This window comes from Aquila chrysaetos, chromosome 14 (genome assembly GCF_900496995.4).
Source record: "Aquila chrysaetos chrysaetos chromosome 14, bAquChr1.4, whole genome shotgun sequence".
NCBI classification, from domain to species: domain Eukaryota; kingdom Metazoa; phylum Chordata; class Aves; order Accipitriformes; family Accipitridae; genus Aquila; species Aquila chrysaetos.
The window spans coordinates 25877651-25904480 of NC_044017.1; positions in this window are offsets into that span (position 1 = coordinate 25877651).

A 26830-nucleotide genomic window follows, 5' to 3' on the forward strand; every position below is an offset into this window, starting at 1 on the left:
ATGTGTGCACTGTTAAACATATGGCCTTAGATTTGTACAAACAGAACAGAGTTGATGGGATTGCCTTTTCCATACCAGAATTTCTGTCACACGCATGACATCTAGCCAGGAAACCTCATTTGCAGCCAGCACACTGACAATCCCTAGGATACAGTAAATGTTGCCTATATAATTTTAAATGTCTTTAGTGCAGGCATGTATCTTCCTAATGTTTCCTTTTTTGCCCTTTCCTGTACTATTTTCAAGGTTAAGGACATTTTATAAAGAGATGTAATACCATGTAGTCAAAACCATTATTGATCTCATTTCCATTGTTTCATTTTGTACAGTGTAAAGTCATTGTCTTTGGATAAAATATATGTATTTTCACATCATCCAATTAATGATGTATTAAACACTGTATTTTTTCCAAAAGTTTTTAAAGTGCATAATATTCTTTAAGCCATTAATTTTTCAAAGTAATTCAGTGCTTAAAGCCTGTTAAGTATCCCTTGTCTGCAATATTAATTACTAATACTTTCTGCTAGTATATTGTGTCTAAGTCAATCTGCCTTGGTTATATTTAACCTGCAAATCATATACGTACTTCTCATTAACTTATATTCCTGATTAAGAGGCTGATACTACCACTAGTAGGTCAGTGGGATATTGATAATGGGGCATATTCTCCTCTCAGACATATTGTTAAATCCTGAATAGGCTTACTGAAGTGCAGAGTTTACGGCTTCACTCTGCAATGTAAATGTGCAACGTTGCATGTGTGGATGTAAAAGCAAGATCAAGAAAGGCTTTACAGAGATGCTTAGTACCTCGCTGACTGAAAGTTGCCACGGGCTGAAAAGAGGATTACTCAAACCTTCTGTCAGAAGACGGCACAAGAGGTTAGTGCCCGGTTAGGATAGCAAGAGCTGTGCTCAACCCCCCTGCCAATCTGATATGTCTATTTTTTGTCATTTTATCCCCGCTTCAGCTTTCGCCCTTGCTAGTCATGAAACCAGCAAGCAACAGCTTCTATTACTGTTGGGCAATATTTAGGGCAGCTGTTGAGCATAAGTACAGCATTAATCTCTAGTTTAAGTCTCATTGACCCCATTGGGGTGTAAGTGTACAGTTATGAGGACAGTGTCTCCAGTGCTGTCCTACAAAGAAACACTGTCATGAGCTGCAGTCCTAGCACTTTCCCTTTCTTCTGATAGATTTACTTCACCTTAAGCTTATGCTCACATAAACATCCTCTGCTATGTAACCTGCAAGGACTTGCAAGATCTTTGTTTAGATACTCAAATGTAAGAGAATAAAACTCATGAGATACCATTTTACAAGCATTGTAGAAAACACATGTATGGATCTCCATTTCCTGATACAGCTTGTAATTATTGTGTCCACCTTTTTGAACAGTGCCATGCTTTATTCTCTCTCACACTGTAAGGAAGCAAAAGAAGCGTATCATGAAATGAGGATGTTCCATTAGTTTTAGCCTGACTACAACTTCAATCACATTTACATTATCTACTGTTTTTTGAGTTGTGCTGGTTTTACTAAGCATTAAGAGCAGTGATGCTGAGAACAGATAACTAAAATTTGGAGAGGATAAAGTTATTAACTAATAACAATTTTTTTTAGTAACATATTGTTATTAAAATGCAGTAACAAAATACTTGAAGGTAAGGCATTGTTTTATTCCTTTGGGTAATACTGTGGTTAGTTCTCAGTTTCCATCCACCCATCATAAAACTTCAGAAGCTATATTATCTAAAGGAAATGGGAAAGTAATCAACCTACCAAATGTCTTTATGGGAGTGGCAAGGAAGAAGCCCTACAGGTTTTTATCTCTTAACAGTTCTTCAACTCTTTGCTTTACAGTAGGTAAGATTTCTCAATTTTTTTACTTTCCTATGTTATGCAAGGATTTCCCTTGATATCTAGGTCCCTCAGATCCATCTTATCTCAATATGTAGATAATTCCTTCTTTCCTTCCTACGAAAGCTGTGAAAATGAGGCACTAGGGAGATGAAAGTCCCATTTGAGTCCTCAGACACTCTATACAACCCACTGCAGCACCTTTTATTTCGATATATCTGTAGGAATTTGTCACACATTACTGAAATCCTCTCAGGGGAAGTACAGCAGCTGTTTAACAATACTTGGCATCGGGCTACAACGTATTAAGGCAGGAAGTGATGAGCCAAAACATATCAAATTGAACTGCAGGGGCAAAGTAGGTATGCAAAATGCAAATCCTCAATCGGAATTTGGCCAATCCACCAGGACTAAAACTGCTACTCTTGCAAATAGTGCTGTGGAATTAAAACACAATTGTGGATATGCTGGATAGAAGTCTTACTAATCCCTTTGTTCAGGAACTTACTGAGAAATACTGACTGTGTAGATACCAGCCAATTTATTGAAGCTGTAGCCCTAGGGAGCTAGTGCAAGTTGTAATGCATTATGATGTTCTGCTCTGTGGCATTAGTGCAAAATATATACCCAACGAAAGTCAATCTTAAATGCATTTTTGTAGTGTGATGAATCATAGTCAGTATGTAAGACTTTGGATCTACTTCACATTTTTGAAATCTTTTTTTCTTCAAAGTAAGAATTGTTTATGTCTCCAATGTTTTTAAAAATTACAGACTCTTCAGATGTATTATGAAGTTTTATTAAAGTTTGAATTAAAGGCATTAAAATGTTGAGATAACTGAGGCAATAAGGGGGTTTTGTACCAATATCAGCTCGGGATTTGAACCATGGCCTGGAGGGAGTTGGAGAATCAACTGTACTGAGAGATAAAGGAAGATGTTTCAAATGGGTGGAACTGAGGGAAGGCAGACTAGCTGTGTTGTGACTGTGCTAAGAAGTAGAGAGACTGGTAGCAGATGATCTGTGAGGGAGCAGATCTGTTAGAGAAAGTACTGAAAATTATGGTTTAAAATAAAATACAGAAAGGAGGACTAAACCAGGAGAGATGGTATGAGGGAAGTATTTCCTGTTCTTCAAAACAGGAAGGTAGAAGAATTCTGCTAATGTTGGAACGTGGGTATTGTTGGAACCTATATTCGCAGTAGTCATTGCAGGAAGAGGGTGCTGACAAGTAAAGGCCGGATGGATCCATGGAGTTAAGTAAAGAGAAAAATGGAAAGTTGAAAGTCAAAGATCAAAGATGGCATTAGTTACAAAGTAGTTCTCTCTGAATTACTTCTGTTTACCAGAAGGTCACAGAAAAAAATTAATTATATGACCAAAAATGTGATGAAAATACATGGAAGTCATACTCAGTTTTCAACATAAAACGCTCTAGATTCACAGATAAAAATTTTTTTTTTAATTACAAGAAAGAAAATGATTCAACAAAATCAGACAATAGCTAGCAATAAAGTGATCACTGAAAGTGAAGGAAACAGGGTAAGAAGGATTCAGATAAGTAAATGTATGATACGAAGATAAAAGGAGCATATTAGGTAAAATTTAGTTTTTGCAGAGAATGTGCATTCTAATGTAAAGCAAGAACTTCTTAGGAATATGGGTCAATTAATTTCCATTGGATGAAAACACATCTGAATTGGGGTGTTCCCTAAGGCTCACCAAACTGTCATTTGTAGGCAGAATTCATTAAGGACTTTGCCATTCTTGATTAAAATAGAAAGGAAAAGCAAATTTCAGATCTTCCAGCTAACAAAAGCAGCCAGTTGATAGCTTGCTTTTGCTTCTTCATAGTTGTAGAAAAGTATGGAATTATGTATGTTTTATACTTGTAAGCATAGTCATCACATGTGATTCTTGATTTCAGAGTCTATTTTGTTCAAATGCTCTAAGATGCTTTTAAAAGTATCGTAGCTTCATGAAATGAAAGCCAAAATATTTCAAACCTTTTGAAAGGTATAACAGGAATTACTGTTGTTGTGTAAGGAACCTGTAAGAGTCATTGGACATTGGTGGCTAGGATAGAAATTGGTATGTATTATAATCAAAATATTAAAATCAAACCTAGAATTAAAAAAGAAAATTTCACTTTGGGCTGTGAAAGCACATGTTCAATTCTACTATCAAGGGGAACTATTTGCCTATATTTGAAGCTCTTATGGAATGCCTAGCAGTTCTCTTAAAAACACTTTTACTATATTTTTGCTTAGTGCCTCTTCCAGACCATCTGAAACTGATAATTGTTTGACCCTCACAGGTAAGAAAGTACTTCACAGGCAAGAGCAGAAGAATATCTGCTAATGGTGGTCTCTTTAGTCAGTCAGCAGAAAATGTGATGAGTGGTTGTGCTCATCAGTAGGGATTTGGAGAAGAAAAGGACCAGAAAAACTGAGGTTGTTGGGCATCCTAAGCACAACCGTCCGGCAGCACAAGGTGCAAGGGAGAGGGGAGAGGGAAGAGCCACCGAGACCCTGAGGAACCCTGTGATAGTCTAAGTACTTCAGAGCTGCAAAGGAGAGAGCTCATGAACTCTTGATAGTTTGGGAGTGTGTGTAACTATGTGTAGGTGAAAGAAGAGGAGATAAGGAGTTGGAGAAATGCAGACAGCTCTATGGCAACACTTGGAATTTATATTTGGAGCTTACAGGGGTACGCAGAGCCCTCAACAGCAGCTCCTAGTAAGTGCTGGTTCCTAATGGGAAGTATTGAAACAAGATCTTCCCAATCATTATCAGACATATTTCACCTTACAAAGAATATTGGCTAAAGTACCCATTAAGTATTTGAGCTTTACAGTTCGTTTGAGCTGTACAGACAAAAAAAAAACACCAATAAAAATGCTTGAGAATGACCTTATGCTCCTTTCTTTACAAAAGAAAAAACATATGCTGGGTAGATGAATTAGATGATGGGACACCATGGACTGGAGTTTAACTAAAACCATTGATCTTTGCAAATTACACTCATTTGACAATAGGGATCCATCAAAGTCCAATAGCACAATGCCAGAAAATCATTTTTTCTTTTTATACTTTGTTCCTTTTATCTTTCCTCCTCCTGTTTCTGATTATCTTCTCCATTTTATGGTGATGGCGCTAAATGCTAATGAGGTCATTCCTGGTCCTACCTCAGTCAGCCTTTTTGGCATGATTATTTCTGGAGCTGAACAAACTGTGTGGGATAAATGAGATTAACGCAGCAGGGGACGTTTTCAGAGGTTCATGTAAGAGCTTCCACTGATAGTTCACCTTGATGGCATAGGTTTATCTGCATTGCTAATTTGTGTGCTCGCACCTGCATGTGTGAGTATGCGTGTGTATTCTCTTTGGCAGTTCAGTCTCACAGAGGCTACAGTGCTAGAGGGTGGCTTTCCCATTTGTCATAACTATGAGAAGGATCTGTCTTTTCCACCTTTCTTGAGATTATTTTTATTGCTGGACTGTAGAAGTATAAGGAAGGCTGGGGAGTGATAGCCTCAGGAGAGCTGCAAAATGGAGAAGAGTCTCTATTAACATAGATACAGATTCTGTGAAGCTGTATGAAGCAGTCACCAATGGTAAAATAAAAACAGCTAAAAGGAACCTCCAATGATCACACAGAAGAGAATTTGGACTGCTTTTTTTGTTTGGTTTTAAGGGGGGGATTGTTTGTTTCTTTGTTTGTTTTGGTGGCAATGTGTGTTATGTTATGCTAGTTTAAAAGAAAATATGTAGATCTGGGATGACGGAGCAGAGGTTTAGTTAGTGTTTAAACAAATGTTGATTTTTTTTTTTTTTTGTCTTGGATCATGTTTTTTCTTTAACTTTTCATATCCGCTTAGTAAGTTCTTGCTTGGGGGGTGGGGTTTGTTCCCCCCACTGCCTTTTTTTCACAAGATATCACTGAACTAAGTTAGCAAATATCCATTCACTTGTTCAAATCCTTAGCTAAGCTATAGTAACTTTGATGACCTCTTGTGAAATAGAGCTGACCTAAAACTTGCTTACCCTGTAACTGAGGTTTATCTGCCAGTTTAATGTCCAAAAGGAGGCTATGTATGACTATATTATCTCACATCTGTTGGTTGCTGACCTCCTTTTGGTTCTGACCACTGAACTAGATAGACCTTGACTCTAATCCAATGTGACAGTTGTACTCTCCCTCTGTCTTGAAAGATTTTTGGCTGGTGCAGAGATCCTGGTGAAGCTCTTATGCCATTCTCATGTCCAACTCCAGAACAGGAGATAAGGACAGAGAACTGTAACAACACAATAATGCTTAACTGCAAAGTTTGCTGCTAGATGCCACTGGTTTAGTGCAACAGAAGCTTTTGATAGGCACATTTGCTACCCTTAGAGATTTGTGAAGTATTTAAGACAAATATGCATATGTACACCTTTTTCATTACAGCTAAATGCAAAATAAAACAAAACAAAACAAACAAACAAAAAAACCCCCAACCACACAAAGCTAACACCAGCTGTGTAAATGTACTGATTAGCTCTCTAAATGGGGAAGCATAGAGATTTATTGTTGTGCTTTTAGCCATTAAACTAGGAAATAGCTGCCTCATCTTCCCTAATTTGCAGCCAATTCCTGACTCAGGTTTTCCTCCCTTGATCAGTTCAGAGTCAGCAGAAGTGTTGTATGAATAAGGACAAAATATAAGCTGAGTAAGGACTCCATTCTTGATCTACAGAGAGAGAGAGAGGGAATGATTGTAGGACAGACAGTCTGCTATTCTTAATGGAAACAATTTAGAATAGAAAATATTTTTGGAAACTGAGGGTCTTTTCTTTTAAGCTATGTTGACTTGACAGAATATTTACCAATTTATCTACCTCCTTCTCTAACTGATTGGTTAGAAACAAAATGAACCCAGAGCTAGATATTGTTGTCAGAGATCTGACTTCTGGCTCCATATACAGCTGCTGCAGAGCAGATCGTAGAGCAGTGGCAGGTGAAAAGACGGAACGCATCAATGCCACTGCGTGGCCAGTCTTAAAGACAAAGGGCCCTTATCTTCTTGTCTTCCCTCAGTCAGAAAGGAGAAGAACATGAGCTGAGGCCCGCTTTCAATTCCCACAGTTGTCAACATCAAATTCACACTAAACCTAAAAGGGGCAGAGCCAAGTGCTGCTTGAGCTCCTTTTATTCCCCCCACACCCCTCCCCTTCTGAAGGCTCCATTTTTAGATGGTTTTCTGCCATGTCATAGTTTCCCTCTCCCCATTGCAGAATATAGTTCCCACAACACAGAGGGAAGGAGGGCGAGAAGAGGGCAAGGCTGTCTTTTAATTCTGGAAGTTGATAGTACTTTCCTCCAAGGTAATGGAACACCATGAGGTGTGCTCTTGCATATTACTTCCTTTCCTAATTAAATTGAATGTGATAGTGAGAGCAGGTTGACATTGTTAAAGTAAATGATCCAGGGCTTTGGTAATGAAGACACATCCAGAGTGAAGTTTATTGTTTTAATTTTAATCTTGAACAACCTGAACACTATTGAGTAGGTTGTTCTAAAATATCCTGCGGTGCATTTTCCCTGTGAAATATATTTCAGCATGCTGCATACAAAATCATTTATAATAAGTTGATTTATGGATTGAAATGGCTTATTTATATGCAGTGTGAATTGATATAGAGTGTTTACTGAATTTTCTCCATAATAGCCTATCATTAGCCAGAATTCCCAGAGTGGGAGAAAAGGGGTTAGACACTGGAGACTAAAAAAAATGCTATACTATGTCCCATCTGCTTGGATAGGATCTGTTTTTTATTAAATATGAATTTCAAAATGATTAATTTGATTTTTCTTGTCTCCTAGCCAGAAACTGGATTTGGAGGAAGGCACCCAATATATTAAAAAATTGGGAGTTTTAGCAAATCTGAGTAACATGAAATATTAATTTATGTTGGGAAAAGACTAAAAAAAAACCCAAAAGCCAAAAGCCATAATTCTACAAAGTCATTGCTTACCTGTTTATTACACAGTATATTTTTCATTTCTATAATTTTGGGACTTGAATCTCCTGTCAGTGCACTTCACTGTTATAACATGAGTGTACCAATTCACTAGAATTATACCAATCCAGCAGAACACAGAATCAAGCCTGATGCACCTTCCAGTATTAAGAAGCCATTTAATAACAGACAGTATGCCTGGTATACCACATTTCTGCAGCAGAGCAGCTTTATTATGTACTGTTGCTTAACAACTGTTGCTTAACAACGGATGAGGGTAATCCCGACTCTTCCATCACAGAGCCCTCCAGACTAGCATCAGTGCTAACATCTACCTATCTGTAAGGACAGGTTGGAGAGGAGGAAATTAAAATATGTAAGGAAGGCACTGCAAATATTCCTACCCTCTGCTAATCTATTTTCATCTCACATACCTTGAGCATTCTCACCTTTAAGTGCCTAATGCATGTGGGGGCTTCATGAAAGATAATAAATATGAATAACAGCCTGTAGCACTCCCACCCTCATGGCTCACATTTCTAGCTACCGCTATTCCTATCGCTTTTCCTTTCTTACTCATAGGATGGTTATCTTTATTTTTATTTATTGTGCTCAGGAGAGTTTATCACGTTAGTTACAGATTATTGCGATTCTGTTACTCAGTAATGACATCAGTAATGAGAATGATGTTAAAAATTCAGTCAAACAATAAATATGACAGCATAGCATCAGATTTTATTATGTATATGTGTGGCAATTGGAGGGTGATTTCAAAATGACAAAGTACTCAGGGTTTCAATAATACTTCCTGCAGCTGTGCTCTCCTTTAAGCTTTACTCTCCATTTAAGAAAGAAAAAATCTAAATCTAAATCATACATTATAAACTCACAATTTAGCCATTTCAATATCAAGGGAAAGTTGAAAGCCAGTGCAGTCATGAATAAGCACTATGGAAAGCTTCAGACAACAACTACGATTTAAAAGTAATGGGAGGAAGAGGGGAAAAATGTTCTAAGGAAACAAAAAGATTTCAGAAATCGGGAAAACAACTTTGAATCAAGATTTACACATATAAAAATGTTAGCTAAGTTCTTACCAGTTCCTCCTTCAGAAAGGTGGTCTAATGGATTTGTGGCAATATCTTAAAGGAGATTTAAGGTGGTATTCACAATGGCTGATATAAACAAAGGGAGGCTGGCTACCCTAAACTACATTCAGAAGGGAAAGGTGTCCTCCATTAGGGAAAAACAAAGCAAAGCCAGGGTTATGATTTTTCTCTAAATTCTGTTTAAATAAGCCTCTCTTTTTCAATGGAGGCATTTGAGGTCAGTGGTCTTAGATCACATCTAGATTTTCAGTGTGTTTGGTGTCCTCCTTGTACACCTAACAAACCACACATGAGGACACCTCACTTCCAGAGTCTAAATTAAGGATATGCTCGAGACCAGACAAGAAGTCATCTCTTCTGTGGACTTTCTCATAGCATAAATATAGAACAACCCCTCCAGCCCAGTCGCCCGGTTAAAATAAGCACTAATGACCAATGTCAGCTACCTAAAGACATTCAGATTTTGATGCACTCTCTTGAACCTCCATTCTCGCTTCAAATGCATTTTAGGAAACCAAGTCTTTTGGTTTTGGTTTTGGTTTGGTTTTGGGGTTTTTTTTTTTACCTACCAGTATTTTTTGTATTACAGATTTTCTGTAGGAGCAAGAGGAGATCACCTCAGTCAAAATCAAAACATCTAACTTCACCTCTCTTCATCTCTCTGTCCAGCTGTCTGCTTTATGGATCTGTTTATATTTGGAATATAGCTGCTCTTAAAAAGATATCTGAGCGCAAATTTATTCATGACAACAGACTGCTCAGGTTCCCTGTTAATGTTAGAAAGAGCAGCAAAGTTGTTGTTGCTATATTGATGGATGTCTTTTCATCAGCTCACTACTGTAATCATTGTAATTTCTTAAGGTAATTTGTTATAGCACAATGCACTACCATGCAATGCACTATGGAATATTTCAGTATATTGCAGTTCATATGTGTGCAGTTACCTGCTATATAAGTTGACTCTGACTCATGCTGAGAGAGACTGAAAGAGTTAATGTCTCAAACACTGTGGTGGGGCAAGTTCTGCTTAAAGACAAACCCTGCCCAGCAAGGAACCAAGGTGAAAAGCCCATCAGCTCAGACATCAGCAACAGCAGGGGGAGGGCGTGCTGGAGGGTGCCCAGCTCCCTGTTCTGATAAGCTGTTCTGGTACAAAGATCAAACAATGGCAGTGTCTGCAGGGAAGGAGAAGTTACTCCACAAAGGATCCCCAAGCCCAAAGGCTCACAAACTGCTCATTAACCTGAGGAGTTCAGGTGCCCGCCCGAAGGAGGGGCAAGGATGATAAAAGGACACAAACTGAAGCCCCGGGTGCGCAAGCCCACCGGGACTGGACCCCTCGGCTGACTGAACCAATGCTGGACCCAGGACCGCTGAAATCTTTCTCTCTTCCTTTTTCTCCCTCCGTCTTCTTCTCTCTTTCCTTTTCCTTTTCCACAATCCCTACACCTCATCCGTTTCAAGATATAAACCATTGACCAAGTCTGAGACTAAGTGTAGGTCCAGCCGGCCCTAGACCCTTCTCTGAGAAGGAGTCTAGAAAGCAAGGGGGTCTGCTCTGAACCTCCTGACTCAATGGGAGGGATCTCCTTATTCCCTAAATTGATGTATATGGTTATACGGTTTACAGAAGTAGTCGTATGCCAATTCCTGTTGTGAGAAACCCTGCCACCTACTACCACACCTCCCCAGTTCAGTTTGTTTCTGTTATGAATAAAATCTTTAACTGATCGTTTGGTGTCCTTTCACCTGAATTTAGCCCAAGGGAATTTCGAATTAAACACGACTCCCTGGTCTGTCCAGTCTGGGTCGTGACACATGCTGAGGTATCAGCCACCTTCTTGTATGGGAAGGTTGGAGCAGAAAACACACATGTGCAGACACAAGCACAAGCATAAACACAAATCACTTTTTAAAATTCTAACATGCTTAACCCAAAGGCAAAATAAAGCCTAACATTTCATGTGGGATTGCTGAGTCACAGAAGCAAAACATGGTGAACAGCAAAGCTAAAAACTGTGCTCTTTCTCTACCAGAAGGAGAGGGACCAGCTGCAAATAAGCAGCGTTTACCATCCTTACCCAGCATTTCCTATGACAGTCTTTTCTATCTTCCCGTTACCTACTTTGTATTTTCACTTTGTACAGGATGCTTTACTTATGTTGTGTACATGCTCCTTCTTCTCTTTCTTATGCTCTAAAACTGATTCTACCTACTCACAAGGCTGCATACTCTTTCAGTGACCATTTGAGTGTTATTCTATGCCCTTGATGCCTCTGCTATTATCCTGAACCTGTATTCCCAAAGCCTCTGTTATCAACCATTGCTTGCTACACTGGTCCTGCAAGCACTTGTGAACATATCTAGCTTTTCCCGTGTAGTTAAATATAATTTGTAGTTGTCAGCTGAATCACAGCTTGAAAGAGCACAATTCTGCGCATACGGACTTCATTGCGTATTGAATCAAAGTTTTTCATAATGGGACAGTCTCAGGTATAAGCAGATATGTTTTCAGAGTACTATGGGTACTCTGTGGGTATTATGCCACACTGCGTGGCACACAGCATATGAATGGAATTCCTGTTAGTGAAACCCATTCACTATCCACAACATGCTATATTAGCTCTAGTGAAATTAAAATGTCAAGACAGGTATTGTGCTCAGCTTCTGACTGTGTGCACAATCTATTCAGCATTTGTGAGGCCACATCTGGAGTACTGTGCCCAGTTGTGGGCCTCCCAACAGAGGAAAAACAGTCAATATACTGGAGTAATTCTGCTGGAGGAACTCCAAAAAGGTCAGGGGGCTGAAGCACATGGCATGTGAAGAGACACTGAGAGAGCTCAGCCTGTTCAGCCTTAAGAAGAGACCACTAAGAGGAGATCTTATTCTGTCCATGGGTACCTGGAGGAGGGTGTAGAGAAGCTGGAGCCTGACTCTTCTCAGAGGTGAATAGTGGAAGGATAAGAGGTAATGGATACCCGTTGGAACACAAGAAATTATTTAAACTAAGTATACAGGTTTTTTCTTTTTACCATGTGTATCATCACGTAACAGGTTGCCTAGAGAGGCTGCGGAGTCTCTGTGCCTCGGTATATTAAAAATTCAGCGTGACATAGCCCTGAGCAGCCTGTTCTGTTTGGACTTTACTTTGAGCAGGAGGTTGGGCTGGAAACCTCTGTAGGTCCCTTCTAGCCTACACAATTCTGTGATTAGATGATTGCCTAAATTTCTCGTTGCACGAAAGATGAAAACAAAGTCTAAAGAGGACTGTCTCCTTAATTAAGTGTCATCCTTCTTCCCATTAATTCTAGAAAGAGCATAAACATTTTTCCTATTGTAAACAGCTACTTAAGCATGATTGAATCATATCCTAGAACTGCCTGTGGCTGTAAAGTGATTCTCGGTCACCAGCATGAATGCAAATGTCTCATTGCAAATGTCTAAAGTTCCGTGAGATGAAAAAAGCACACCTCCAGTCTACTTGAGTCAGGTATAAGCCTTATGTGCAAAATATAGGGAATCAGTAGAAAACAGTGGGTCTTCCTTTCATTCAGAATTTCATTTGCTAAGCTTTTTCCTGAGTGCCTGATGGGGTTTCAGTATCAAATTTTGCTGTGTATTCTAGTGGATAGAGTTGTCATTCAGAAAGCAGGAAATTGGTGTTGGAAGTCCCACGCAGTGTAGGGGAGACTGATCTCACCACACAGAGGAGGAGAAGGCAGCAGTGGGAACCTAGGGTTATTGCCTCTGTTTACAGGAATGTTTTGTTTGAGTTTTTTCAACAACGGCAGTCTGGTGAAAGACGTTAAGAAGCCGAGTATGATTCTGCTGCTTCTTATAGGACTGGAGGCAGCTGCCTTTTCACCCACTCTCCGACTCCATGACTCAGAGAGCATCTGCAGAGAAGTCCAGGAGACAAACCCAAGCACTACACCCCTGCTTACCCGCACCGTTGAGCTGTCAGCTCCCTCCTGGCTCTGCCGTGGTCCCCTGAAACCAGCTTTCTCTCCAGAATGAACCTTCAGCGGGGAGCACGAGCCTCGACCTGGTACAAGTCACTCGGCCTTGTGGACGGGGACTTATCTCTGGCGCTTTCTTATTTAGCTGTATGGGCACAGCAGCAGGGGCTCGAACTTAAGGGCAGAGACTAGAATCCCGCCTTAGCTAAGAACACCATGTTTGCCCGCAACACCAAAACATGACTCATACAGCCTTCTGAAACTGAATATGCTTCAGTTCACCTTTTGTAGAACTGGAAAAAAACCAAGGGACTCTGTCCAAATTTACAATGAGTCTGACTTCATGCCATCCCATGGTTTTGCAAAGGGAAAGCCCAGTTGACAAAATATAGGAAAAATAAATGTACAGCCTGGCTTTTTGAGCTAGTCACTAGTATACCTATAATTAATTACTGGTTGAGATTTTAGTCTCCTGTGGCAACATTAAATCATTCATTATTGGCTTTCCTGATTTATGACTGACGGAGTTACAGTGCTATCATACACATTTGGATTTTTACTTATTTTATTTTATTAATATTATTTTAATTTCAGAGCAGCTTTTCCAATGTTGTTTTGTTGGCATATGTTTCTAGCTCTCTGGGATTAGTAATTTTAGATAGTCACTATATCATACATGTCTTTTCTGAACTCACTTTAAGTTTTGATAGGGGAGAAGGGAAGAAGTCAGGTATCAGAAAGCAGAGATTACTCCAGATCATCTGCAGAATTTGTAAAACTCCATGTGATTATGCATTCCAGGAAAACAAAGGTTATAAAATGAAAAATGTTAAGGTAAAACAAGGGTTGGTTTCATTATATGAGGAGTGCCACAAATACTTCTTTATGGCTCTGTCCTCATGTTCCTGTGAGGTACATAACTGATGGAATCAAAGTTGAATAGGTGTAAATCAGTCCATTTTTTGTGTTAATCATTTAAATAACATGATTTAAAGCTACACTGAATAGGTATTTTTCTATAATTATACATATATACAAGCCACATTGAAACTGTTACACTGAACAATAACAATTAATAATGACTATCTGCATATTGTAAAACTCTGCCCACAAATGTTTCAAGGGAAAAAAAAAGGCTAAAAGAAGGAAAAAAAACCCAAAAGGATTAAGAGCTTCCCAAAGTTCATTGAATGGACTCCTAAGCTTTGAAGTATGCTATTCAAAGAAGAGAGGCTTTTACACTAAAATCCACATTGTATGGAAGCTTGTGACACTGTAATTGTTTTAATTATGTATCCACAATAACATTTTTTCACTGTAACAGGGTTTTGTGTTAATGGTCCTCAAAAGCCACATGTGCAATGTTGTTTAACTGTTTAAGGCATAACTGCATTAATTTATAATATTAAGCTGAAGTTTATATAAAACTGATGTAAAGACTTTCCCTGCAGCCTTATAGTACTTTCTTCTTTCATTTGAATTTCTCTAATTATCACTACTGCTGTGTAAAATACTATCCTGAGAGTGAATCTGATTTAAAAAAAAAAAAAATCTTGAGAATAGAATTTGCTGTCGCAATGGAAACGCAGCTAGCTGTTTAGCTCAGTACACAAGTGGGAATAGAACCCAGCTTAAGCTCCCATTGATGCTTTTATACCTAAGAACTACTAGCATCACTGTTGAACCTCGCTAAAACTTTAGTACAATGTACATGGTTAAACTCTCATCTTCTTTACAAAGTGCAATGTTCTTTTAACCATGTCAGGGGAAAAACAATAACAGGAGCTCCAGATGTACTTGCTCTTGAAGGATAAACATCCTCTTGGTAGAAATGATTGTGTACACACAAGGTAGAGATTTCTGGAGTATGAATGTTTTTGTACAGAGTCACTTTTCAGAATAGAATGAAACTCTGAAGTCCCATTACAGAATAGTTTGTAGAGAGATAATATCTCTTATAAAAACAATTGATACAGTTAGACAAAGCAGATAATCTTTCAGAGTTGTTTCCAAAGCGGAGGAGGCTTCTGTATCAAAAGACTGATTTTTCTCAATTGTATCAGGTATTATCTCTCCCTGAAAACCTTGCTTCATTCATATGCCTCAATCTTCAGGGCTGTAACAACACCCATTAGATGAAAATACTCTTATTTAGGAATGACTTTGAAATATGTGCTTGTTAAATATGCACATGCATCAATTACAGTCAATGACACTCAAACACTGCTAAATGTCAAGTACAGGTTTAAGTACTTTCCTCATCATTTCCTAAGGAATGCTTTGGGTCTTTGTACTTGTGTCTGGCTTTCTGATTCCCTTGCTGTTCTTTAGCTGTCCGCTGTGGCATGCCAGAGCCGTGATCCCAGATGCTTGGGTTTTCCTCTTTCTCTGAAGTAGTGCCTTGTACCTCTAACCAGTTTCTACTGTATGGTGAAACAACCATGCAAACAAACAATAGTGCTTTTTTTTTTTTTTTTAAGATGAAGATTTCTGTATGGAAGAGCAATAACTTCTTTTGCTCCTTTCTTGTGGTTAGGCTGTCAAACTGGATAGAACAGTGTTTTTAAATATTACCAATAGATTAAGGCAGTTCAAGTTAAGTCTCCTCACAGTGCTCATTCCCTAGTCCAACAACATAGGGTTTTTTGTTGGTATTTCATATATTATGCAACACAGTGGCATTCCTCATTAACTTAAGAAGACTGAGAAGTTTACAGAGGTGCACTTATACCTGTGAGATTACAAAAGCCACTTATTTGATATATCTACCTTGCAGTTATTTACGTATCAGAAAAGAAAAGTCATTCCAAAACAAGAGGAGAGATGTGTGATAGCTTAGCGACTGATTGCAGTCTCATTGAATGCAAGTGCGTGCCTGTAACCAAAACTGCAACTGAGCTGTCTATTTTCTTTGTCTGTGCTGAGGGTAAGGCGGAAAATCAACAAGCAACTTAAATAACATCCTTTCAACTTCAATATCCTAATATACTGGTAACACAGGAAAGGCATTTTTAGTATCTACACACCATATATCATATATATGATCGTTTACTTTTCCAAATTGTTTTTCTGGCATCTGCTTCTTCCAAAAACTTCCTCAGTTTACTGAACCTGGTTTTCAAAATGTCAACACAGGTATGTTTATTCATCAGGCAAAAATGGATCTACAGTATATGCCTTGGCGTGCTTCAAGGTAATTTTGACTTGGGTAACAATGAACTTGCGATGACATAGGCCCGCCATGTTTGTCTTGCCTACCATCATCGCCTGTGCTGCTGAGCCTTTTGTATTACTGGTGGCTAACAAAGCCCGGCTCTGCCATGTCTACATGCAATGCAATTGTCTGTCCTAGCTAGTGTGTGGTCAGAGCTCATGAAATGTAAATCTTCATAGTGGCCCTGTCAAGTCATGGAAAGGCCAGCAGCCCTTTACAGATTTTCATTCTATTTGTAGCCTTATTAGCCATGTCTTTAAGACAGACTTTTCTATGGACTGGTATATGTCTCCATAAGGAAATTCTTAAGGAAAGGTCTACATAGGTGGGTGCATCATCCCAAAAGCGAACGGGGCCAAGGTAAAAGCCAAAGATAGAGATTGATGTCACAAATTGTAAATTAGAAGGAAATAGCAGTTCAGATTATATGTTACCATAAGCCTTGTGGTAGTGATGCTTTTCTAAAGTTTCTATGCACTTGGCCCTACTGTGCTTCTTTCATTGCTTATTGTAAAACACTTCTGTTCAGATAACTGCTCTATTTTTTACCGGAGGTAGGCAGTAAAATTCAACATTAAGAAATTTTATGGCCCAAGTGGCTAAAGAGCTATGGCTGATAGTATTATTGACCTAGAATTTATTTCTGAACTGGGGTCAGAAGAGATCTCTGCAGCTCCACCCAACCTTGTTTTGCTATGAGTATTACGACCATGTACTTGTACATTCATTATCATAAAGCTGGATCCAGTACTGACTTTCTGCCTTTCCTAAATAGAAGACTAAATTGAGTATTCTTCCTATTGTGCTGGGTCTCAATTCTCACAGTATTAAGCAGAAAACTTCCAGTAATATATATTTTTTTTTAAGTCAGTTTTTATACTTAATGATTTGGAAATACCCATTCAAAGAAGAAATGGGCTAGAGAAAATCTATGCTCAAGGCCTTAGGCATATAACTATTGGGACATATGTGCCATATTTTTTGTTGCTAAATTTGTCTTTTTCATGTGTGTTTATGTGTGTGCCCACATCTGAGCGAGAGCCTAAGATAGGAAAGCTAAAAAAAAAAAAAAAAAAAAATCCCTCCTCTCTCAGTGAATTAATTTACTGCAGAAATCAAAGCTCTTTCCTCACCAAATGGATTGGTTATTGACAGATTTGCTTTTGGCCTTCAGATACCATGGTAAGAACCAAGGTCTTCTGTGTAGATGGATTGAGCTTCACAACTCACAAGACATGAGAAAGACAGACAGGTTTTCTGAATTCCCCTTGCTCTGAGAACTAATTAAAACCTGTCTGTCTTGATGTGGCTTACTATGGTGTAAATTCTTATTGTTTGGAGAGTTAGCTGTATTGTATTTGGTGCCAAATCCTATTCTGGGCACAGATGGGATCTATAAAATGCATAATAACTTGAAAATGGTGTACCTGATAGTGAAAATTATATGCAGTTGTGTGAAAGAAACAAGAAATAGGAATAAGTGCCTGCTGATGTTGTTTTGGGTTTTTTTGTGGATTTTTGTTCTTTTCTTTCCCTGTGGTTTTGCTGTGACTATGGTTCTTAGGCGTTATAGTAGTACCTGTAGATAATAAGAAAAAATATGCTTCTCATTGACATGGTGTTGGCTTTCCAAACTTGGGTATTCTATTGCTCTTGAACTGACTTCTATTTTTGCTGTGGTAACACTTCAAAATGAACATCACATCCCTGATTTCCATAAGCACAGATGGAATTCATCAGGGAGTCATAATTCCAATTCTTTCCCTCCTCTTCTCATTTTGAATGACAAGTGTAATAATAATGAGATCAGAAGAAGACATAATCTTTAAAATTAGAGAAGGAATGGCTAAAGTGAATGGTTGTATTAGTGAACTAAGAAATTACATTTCCATCAAGACAAAATTAGACACTTTCAGAAAATGCTTGGACAAAGCTGAAAATCACATGAGCTTTTCAGAAGATTAGATGCAGCAAATGAGACAGGACATCGTCTATGCACTGCGAAAATGATGTGCCGTGAGGCTGTGATATTTAAGACAGGGGGGGAGGGGAAAGTGCAGCCTTTTCTATCTTGGAGGAAAATGGGAATATTTTGTCTCCAGTTGTTATCACGGACGCAGAAATATTTCAGAAAAGTCTTCTCATGAGTAGATGTTTGAGGTACTGCATCTACCTCTGGCAGACACTAAGGTCTTTAGGTTTGTTTGTTCTTTATTATTACACTTCAGCACGAGTGGCAGAGCTTGTCACAGTGATAAGTACATTTGAACTGAAATGAGCTACTTAGGAATCAACATCTGATTTTATATTCTTTGCTAAAGCCAGGGCTAAACAGTTTCTACTTCAGAAGCCAAGGGCTATTCAGTTTGATGTTCCTCTAACAATTATGGATGATGTTGGTTGCTTCCCTGAAGTTAGAAACACCTAAAAAAAGGCAAACAGACTCATCCTCTGGGGACATGCCTTCAAATGCATCCTTTTTCCCATATGGACATTGTCAGCATTTACTTCAGAAGGATGGCTTAATGTAATGGGAGATAATACACTAAAATGAGGCGGGATGGATGCCATTTTGTACAGCTTCAATCTACGCTCTCTCTACCAATCTTTGGAGATCATAATCAGCGCATTACATCTGCTACTTATTGTCAATGTGAAAAGAAGGTTGGAAAGCAAAATGATGCTTTCCATGCTGTGTTTTACTTCAGGAGTAGCTCTTTCTATGCCTGAATTTGGAATGCAAATAAAATTTGAACTTCTAAAATGTCCTATTGAACTCACCGTCAGCAGTTCCTGTTTCAAACACGCTGAAATGTTTACAGTCTGGATAACAGAGGGAATCCAGTCAATTAATTTAAAATAAAATGGGATTTACGTTATTTACCTACCTATTAAAAAGTAAAATTGAGCCTAAGAAGGTCATCTTGGTTTCCTCAGTTGTCAGTGGGAAGACAGAAATCTTTTAAATGGTCATCCACTTTATCCTGTGAGAGTGCTTAAGGTAAGGGAGGAAACTCACACTCTGGAGCTGGTTTTGTCCATCCATCACCTTGGCTGTTTTTGCCTCTTCTGTTGTAACAAACTCCATGCATTATACATGTCTAGTTGAGACTATGAGTTGCAGCTGCTGGTCTGCTTTAGGTCTCTGGTACTGTGGTTTCCTTTCCGTGCCCATGGTTTTAAGGAGCTATTGAGCCTCCTCTGTCTGTCCTCCACACTGTGGAAAACACACTTCAAGCATGTGCTTTTTGTTTAGTATTTATTTCAAATGGCATGACATAAAAAAATTCCAATTTTATTTTAATTAAAAAAACCCCCAACCAACAAACACCTTCCTGTTAACAAATAATTAGAGTGACTCTGATACTATGAACAAAGAAAGAAATAGGTTCATTTTAATCATAGCAAGGTAAACGCAGCACTTCTATGTAAGAGGTAGCTGATAAATGTTGCTTTGCGTTCAGTAGTCCAGGACTATTACTGGATGAATAGTGGAATACAGTATTTTATTATTCAACCTTAAGTATGCCTAGACTCAGAATCCAAAACTTTCAACATACCAGTTCTATTCGAGTCTTAATGAAATTTGAGTTCTCAGCTGGCTGGTACTCATTGATCTTTTCTTTTTTTTTTTTTTTTTTTTTTTTCCTTTGTTTCTTTTTAAATTTTATTCCCCTGGTAATCATAAAAGCAGGGCAAGAATTACTTTCAAGGTAGAATCATTATTATTTGCATAGCATAGGCTTTCATTTAGTTAGAAATGCACATTTTTTATTACAATTCCCTTGAAAAATCAGTGGCTTAAATTGAGGAGAAACAGAAAGTCTTATGAAATTCCCAGTAGTTTTGTTAAGTCCAAAACTAAAATAAAACAAAACAAAAGAAAGATGTAAAGGTTTCATAAAACTCAAACACGTCACCACGGTAATGCCATCCTGCTGCTTAACCTATGAGGAGAATATTGCAGAACTGCACTCCATGCTGTGCCTGTGCTTTTGACCGTGTTTTCCCTCCTGTTTCATTTAAGTATTTAGGGTTAAAAATCTGTGGGGGAAATGGATGCCTCAGGGGTCAGATACCACTCAGACAAAACTTTCATTCCTGGGTCTGCAAACCAAGAGTACTCCTAAACCTGTCTCCACCACACAGGCTCACCTGCTGAAGTGCACTGTGCTCCACACAAAAAATGAAGGCTGTGAAAGACGTTTCCAAACAGAACACGAAAAGTCAAGTCTGCAAGCAAAGGGCAATCTTCCTGCTGGTTACTGAGCAGCCATCTTCTCAGCCAAGTCCCTAAGCGCTAAAATGCAAGGCCACATCCATGTTTCAGTCTTTCCCCTGGTTTCACATGTCTTGAGTGATTCAGTTGGCACAGCGATAAAGGAGCATCACCCTTGCCCCAAAACGCAGGGCTGAGATAAAAAACGAGGGAATCTTATGGGTTTCGGAGAGAGGGATTGGCAAGATGGGAGCTTTGGGCTAGGAAGAGATGAGAATATGATGTGTGGAGCAGGAGGTGTTTGTCTGAGAGTGAAAGCTGTGGGAGAGGTTGTTGGCACTGCCAGGCACCTCCCCTTCATTTGGCATCTTGGTTGTGGGGCAAGAAGCACTTCTGCCACACATTCATGCGACTACACAAGCTGTGTCTGTGTCACTCGTAAAAGAAAGCCAGGCATTGACCTGCGACTTTGAAGGCAGGTGTGGTAGCGTAACAACATATTCACACGGTTTAACATTAGCATCCTCTGAAGCAAACTGGCCATGTGCAAACTGTGCAGGCTATATCACGCTTAATACTGGAGTTCCCTGAGACTTCCATGAATCATAACAGATGTAATTATTCCAATTTTTTTTGAAGTAATGTGTGGGTCTGTTGCAGCATGGAGATGTTATAGTATGTAACTGAGGATTAGTACTCCATGTGATATAGCATATGGGTGCTTGAGAATACAGTCTTCTGAGTAGGTGTTTAACACGGTAGGGTAGAGACGCTAACATCAGTGTACTTTATCCCCACTGCCTTTTGGGAGTGGGATCCGATAGGAACAGCCTCCCAAGACAGTGGGGAGAAGGCTGCTCCTGTTTGGTAGGGGAATAGAAACTAGTCCCAGTGAAAAGCAGATGGAGGATGAAAGGTCAGAGCAGAAATAAAAATTCACTGTGAGCTTCTAATATGGTGCTGTGATAAAATCATGCTAATGTGGTTGTGAGGTAAAGTTTGCTGCTAGGTGAGTTTGAAAACAATGTACCCTTTATTCATATTCTCTTGCCTAGTATAAGCCAAGTCCAGGCTAGACCCTTCCCACTGTATATAAACACAGATATCCATGGGTGGTATTTGAATTTCTGCAGAGCACATCATAGAAACGCTACTGTTATTTGTATATTTTCCATCCCATAAATCACTTCTTAATATCTTTTGATTGGGAACCATGAGTAATAACCGCCTGAGACCAAATTCTCATTGTCTTCTTTGAAAGTAGGATTTCATCAGAGGTTTTTACTGTTTGTGTAAAACATCATTTATGCCTATATACTATTACTACCAAAGGCAGAGAAGATTCCAGCATTAAAACTACAAAATATTTTCTGACTGTTTGAACAGTTTATCAGCAAGAATTTATCATTTTACTTTACATGTTGTCTTCTCATTTTACTTTACAGGTTTTGAATCCTTTTTTTTTTCTGACTCCCCGATTCTGACAATAGCAGAGTTTGATTTTTTTTTTTTTTTTTTAAATAGGGAAAGCAGGGAATTAGTAAGAAATTTTCCATCCTGAACAGACTGACCATCTGTAAATTCCACATTTATTTATTTTTGAGAATGTAAATGAGGAAAAAGAGAAAGAGAATGCCACAACTATTTCTTTCTCGCAAGATATAACCATGTATCTGTCTTCTCCCATCCGCAGCTGTAGGATAACATTTAAATGTACCTATGATATTCTTTTAGTTTAATAGCTGTTGTTAGAAAAGAGAAATGCCTCATTTTTATGCATAGCAATAAGCAATAGTCTTTGAAAGGTAAAGAATAATGTATTAGAACCATTTGGATATCTTAGCAGGATCATGTATTTCTCTTCTTTTTCTTGTGAAGTAGAAGTTCCATGGCTTTTCTTAAGTCCAAGGGCAGAAAGATTTCACTCTCAGTGGGGTTGAGCAAACACGTCTAGAGAACAGATAAATCCAGGAAGGAGTAAATCAACTTAGTGACAAGGAAGAAATGGGAGCAGAGAGAAGTATGTCTCTTAACCTCACAGCATGGGAAAGGCATCTGTCTGAAGGACACAACAAAAATTAGTAGGATACAATCATAGGGATAAGTAAATTATTGCTTAGTGCTACAAGGTCTCTTATAACGTCACATTCTTAATTTGACAACTGAGTTATAATTTACAGCAGGAATGAATTTGCCGATGGCAGATTTGGCTTGGGAAGAGGGAATGCTTACTATATCACTACAAAATATCAAACCATCTGTTTCATATAGGGAGGCACAGATTGAGAAGAATGGATAGTTATCAATGTGAACCAATATTCCCGATCCTCATATTTTGAATCAGAATTGTGCTAGTACTGTACATCTTAAAGTACAGATACAGACACATATATATAACATATATATACTGTGCCTTTAAATCTCTTCTTCTCTGCCAGTCTCTGTCTCACTCACAAATGTATACAGACACACACAAACACTCAGCTGAAAATACAGAGTCCACATGCAGTCATTTTCATATCAGAAATAGAAGAAATTCCATCTTTGAGCTTAAGGCAGGCACCAGGATCAGATGGATTTTCAGCCAAATATTATAAAATATTTAAAGACATTTTATATCTCATCTTACTGAGTACTTATAACCATGATTCAAGAATGAAGCTCTTCCAAATTGCATAGGATTTGTTGTTATTTCTTTATTAATAAAAAAATAGCCATTTCTGACATGTGGTTCATAAATATCCAGTTACTGAATAAGATTTTAATATGCTTTGCGGAAAAAAAAAAATATCAAAAGCTTTGCGCCTTAATGAAAACCACGTATTGTATCTCAGGAGGTTGCCCCAACAAGCAAAATGCAAAATACCAGATTAGGGAAAGTGGTTTAATTCATCCATATCAAGGTGGCTTTACTCGCAGCTGACACACTGCCAGGAATATTCACAGGCTGATAGAGGTAGTAAATTTTAGCAAGGTTTTATATAGCCAGATATATAGGTAGGTGGAAAAACATAGTTCTTCTTGACTTAGAGATCCTTACCTACATGGAGGAAGATTATGCTGGCACCTGGGAATAGGGAAGCTAAAACCAAGGCCATCTCTGCTGAATAAGGTAAAACAAAATCAGAAACCTCTAATTCTTGGACCACTTGGCAGCTTAATACAAGTAAAATGAATTTGTCCCTGCTCACTGCAGGGGGGTTGGACTAGATGACCTTTAAAGGTCCCTTCCAACCCAAATTATTCTATGATTAAGGATGAACTGGGAAAAGACCCTAAGACCCTGGGTCTGGGAACAAGTTTAGGAAAGAAACTGCCAGGAATTATTTATTTTTGGCTGGTTTGTAGAAATGCCAGTGAGGACTGCACTCTGATAATGTGAGGACTCCAGATATGCAGATATATGGGTATATCTAGAACTTGCAATCTGACTAGACAAGGCAAACAAGGAAATACAGGCACAGAAAGATGAAGTGACTTGTCCAAAGTTACCCTGTATGTCTTGGGGTGCCTAGTTCAGTTAACAGAACAGTGATATCCAATTTACCTAGCCTGAAAATACCCACGAATCATCAGAGAAGTCAAGCCTTAGTCCAGCACTGCTAAAATGTTTTCATTCTAAAGGGACAGATGCTCATAGCTTTCAAGTGGGGGGAAATGTCTTTCAGAAAACTTCGGATCCCAGCGTGTTTTCCCACTTTGGGTACCAAGAACCAAGACCGTTTCCCTCCCCACGGCGGATGGCCCTTTGCCCTCTCCTCCTCTCCCCCTGTGCTGTCTCTCCTTCCCTCTCCGCGCGCACCAGCAGCGAGCCCTCCCCAGCAGCACGCCTTTCAGAGAGACTAACCAAGCATGCAAGGCAGGAGGCAGCGTGCGAGGATGGGGAGGGACGGGCCAAGGGGAGGGTGCAGGAAGCCTTGCCCCGCCGTTCATCTCGCACGAGAAGAATACGAATTCCGTCCATGGTGTGTGCTCCTGGTTTTTTTGTGAACTACGCTTTAGAGGGGTGGAAGAGAGCACCAGGTGCACTGACAGAGGCTGACTGAGCTGTCTATAGGATGATGTACATTGCACTTGTCTCCCATTTACCAGGAACCTAATGAAAGATTTTCCTTCCCGAACCACAACATTATCCAAGCTGCCCTTGATTTGATGTTACTCTGTTCTACCATCTAGACAAAACTGTGTCAGAAAAACACAGTGTGGCACAGAGCTTGTCAATATTTGTCACTGAATGAGATTCAGGAAGCCTATTTTCCCCAGAGGCAAAGATTTCTGGCTGTGAGTAATTATAGCCTCTTAACATGTTCTGTCTATTCCTAAGGTATTTTTGGAAGCATATGTTCCATCTCTTCACTGCTCTCAGAGAATATTTGTGCCAAGGCTTAAAACTCCAATCAGATAATCCTGAGAAAGCTACAGTAAGATAAAATTTTGAATACCAAATCTGCAAGGCAAGTTTGGATTTGGAATAGGAAAAGTTAGTATCACCGGTTTACCTTGCACCAACTGGCACTGAATTAAAACAGAACAAATAATGTTCTGGAAAACAAGTTTCCAACACATTTGTTCTAAAACATCAACATAAGATTAATCCCAAATGTCTTGGCTATCTTTAAAGGAAAATCTACAGATTTTTGAATCTCCCATATTTGCAGGATCCAGCTTTTAGAAATCAAATTGTCAATATTTTATGTTTATATAAAACACTGTTAATCTCTCTCTCATACATCTTATGACATCTTATCTTAAGATGTATACATCTATTTAGTCTGGAATAATGTACTAATTATAATTTTGACCAATACTCTCAAAGATGACTGGCAAATCCAGGTTTGCCAACACTGGAATTGCCCCCAGCTGTCCTCCCTAGTGCTCTCTGCCCTCACACATCAACTATTTCAGTTTTTTGATCTAGTATTCAAGCTTGATTTATCAGCAAAAATGGGTTTGTTTTAACGTGCCATTCAGCAAACTGCAGAAACAGAGGCTTAGGCACAGGTACCTAGGCCTGCAGGGTGGAAATCTCTATAAGAAGCGTGGATGAGCCATGTTTAGTGCTTATCTGACCGAGCCCTGAAAGTTAAGCCAAATATCTTTGCTACCAATGATTTCCACAGAAGAAAAAAATGCAGATCCAAATGCTTGGTAAGGAAAAATAGTTTCTGGATGCTTTAAAGGCAAAGATGAGATTGATTTTGCTTTGTTTACCAGTGAGGAAGCAAAGCCTAATGGAGAGCGAGCTAAAATGAGTCATTCTTCTTTCTACTCTGCTTTAGTCCGTGCTCTTCACTGACAGGGACTTGCAGTAAGACAGTGTTGTCTGTTTTTGAAACTTATACACAGGGAAGTAGGGAATTAGCAGAAAAACACAGTAAAGATTCTGACAGCTCAGTCTTTTTGAATTCATTCAGATAGTTCAGGCTTTTCTTTCAACAGTTATTTTGAAATAGTGTTGAAACAATATAATATTGTTTCACCCCTAGATTGCCCCTAGGACCTCGAGATTGTTACAGCCAAAAATCTCAACCATTACTTCTTTATCTATCATGAATGGTCCAGAAAGAGCATAACTGTTGACTGCAATGGGAAGTAATGGTTTCAGCATAGTGCAGGAGGGTGCCCACACTGAAGTGTAGAGTAATCTTTAATTTATTATCTCTGGCCTCAAAAATATTTGAAGCACAGTATCTATGAGTTTTCAGGTGTTTCCCGTATTAAGTTAGATTCAGAAGAGATTTAAAACCTGTTGTAATTTTGGAAAAGCAAAGCTTCTTGCTCTTTAGTCTATTCCACACACCTTGGAAATGAATGCAGTTGATTCTAGTTTAGCCTGAGCAAATAGTGCAATAGGTCACTTTTTGAATTTCACTTTCCCTGCTTACTCTTAGGGCAATTAAAACAGCTGGTTTTGGAGCTGTTCGAGTAGCAGTTGTTACCTCTTTGAATAAACTGCCTATGATGTACATAGATTGCTATTGGGTCTCAGCAGATATTATAATATCAGAAGATATTATAATGATAAATGAGACCTGATTACATTGCTTTTCAATGGCATTAATTTACATGTTTGTAGAAGTCTGTTGGGATTGGGTTTTATAGCTACTGTAATTTGTAGGCTTTTGACATTGCTTTGGGATAACTTGTCTAATTGGCTTTTTCCTCTCTTCAGAATGGAGGATGTTTTGAAGCTGACATCACTGTGGACATTATGCTACAAGGGGTTTCTTTGGATTGTTATATGCAGGATTTTTTCCTCTTGTTAGTCTTTTGTACTTGTCATTGAAACTTTTCTCTGAGCTGTAAAAGCCTTTCTCTTTACACAGTAAGAACATGATGGAAAAATGGAAAATGTGTTAAATAAAAATTCATGAAAGGACCACCTATACGGCGAGCAGCTAGGGGGGGAGGATTGCTTCCCCTGATAATTCTAAGGCAGATCATTCTAAAAAGATACATCAACC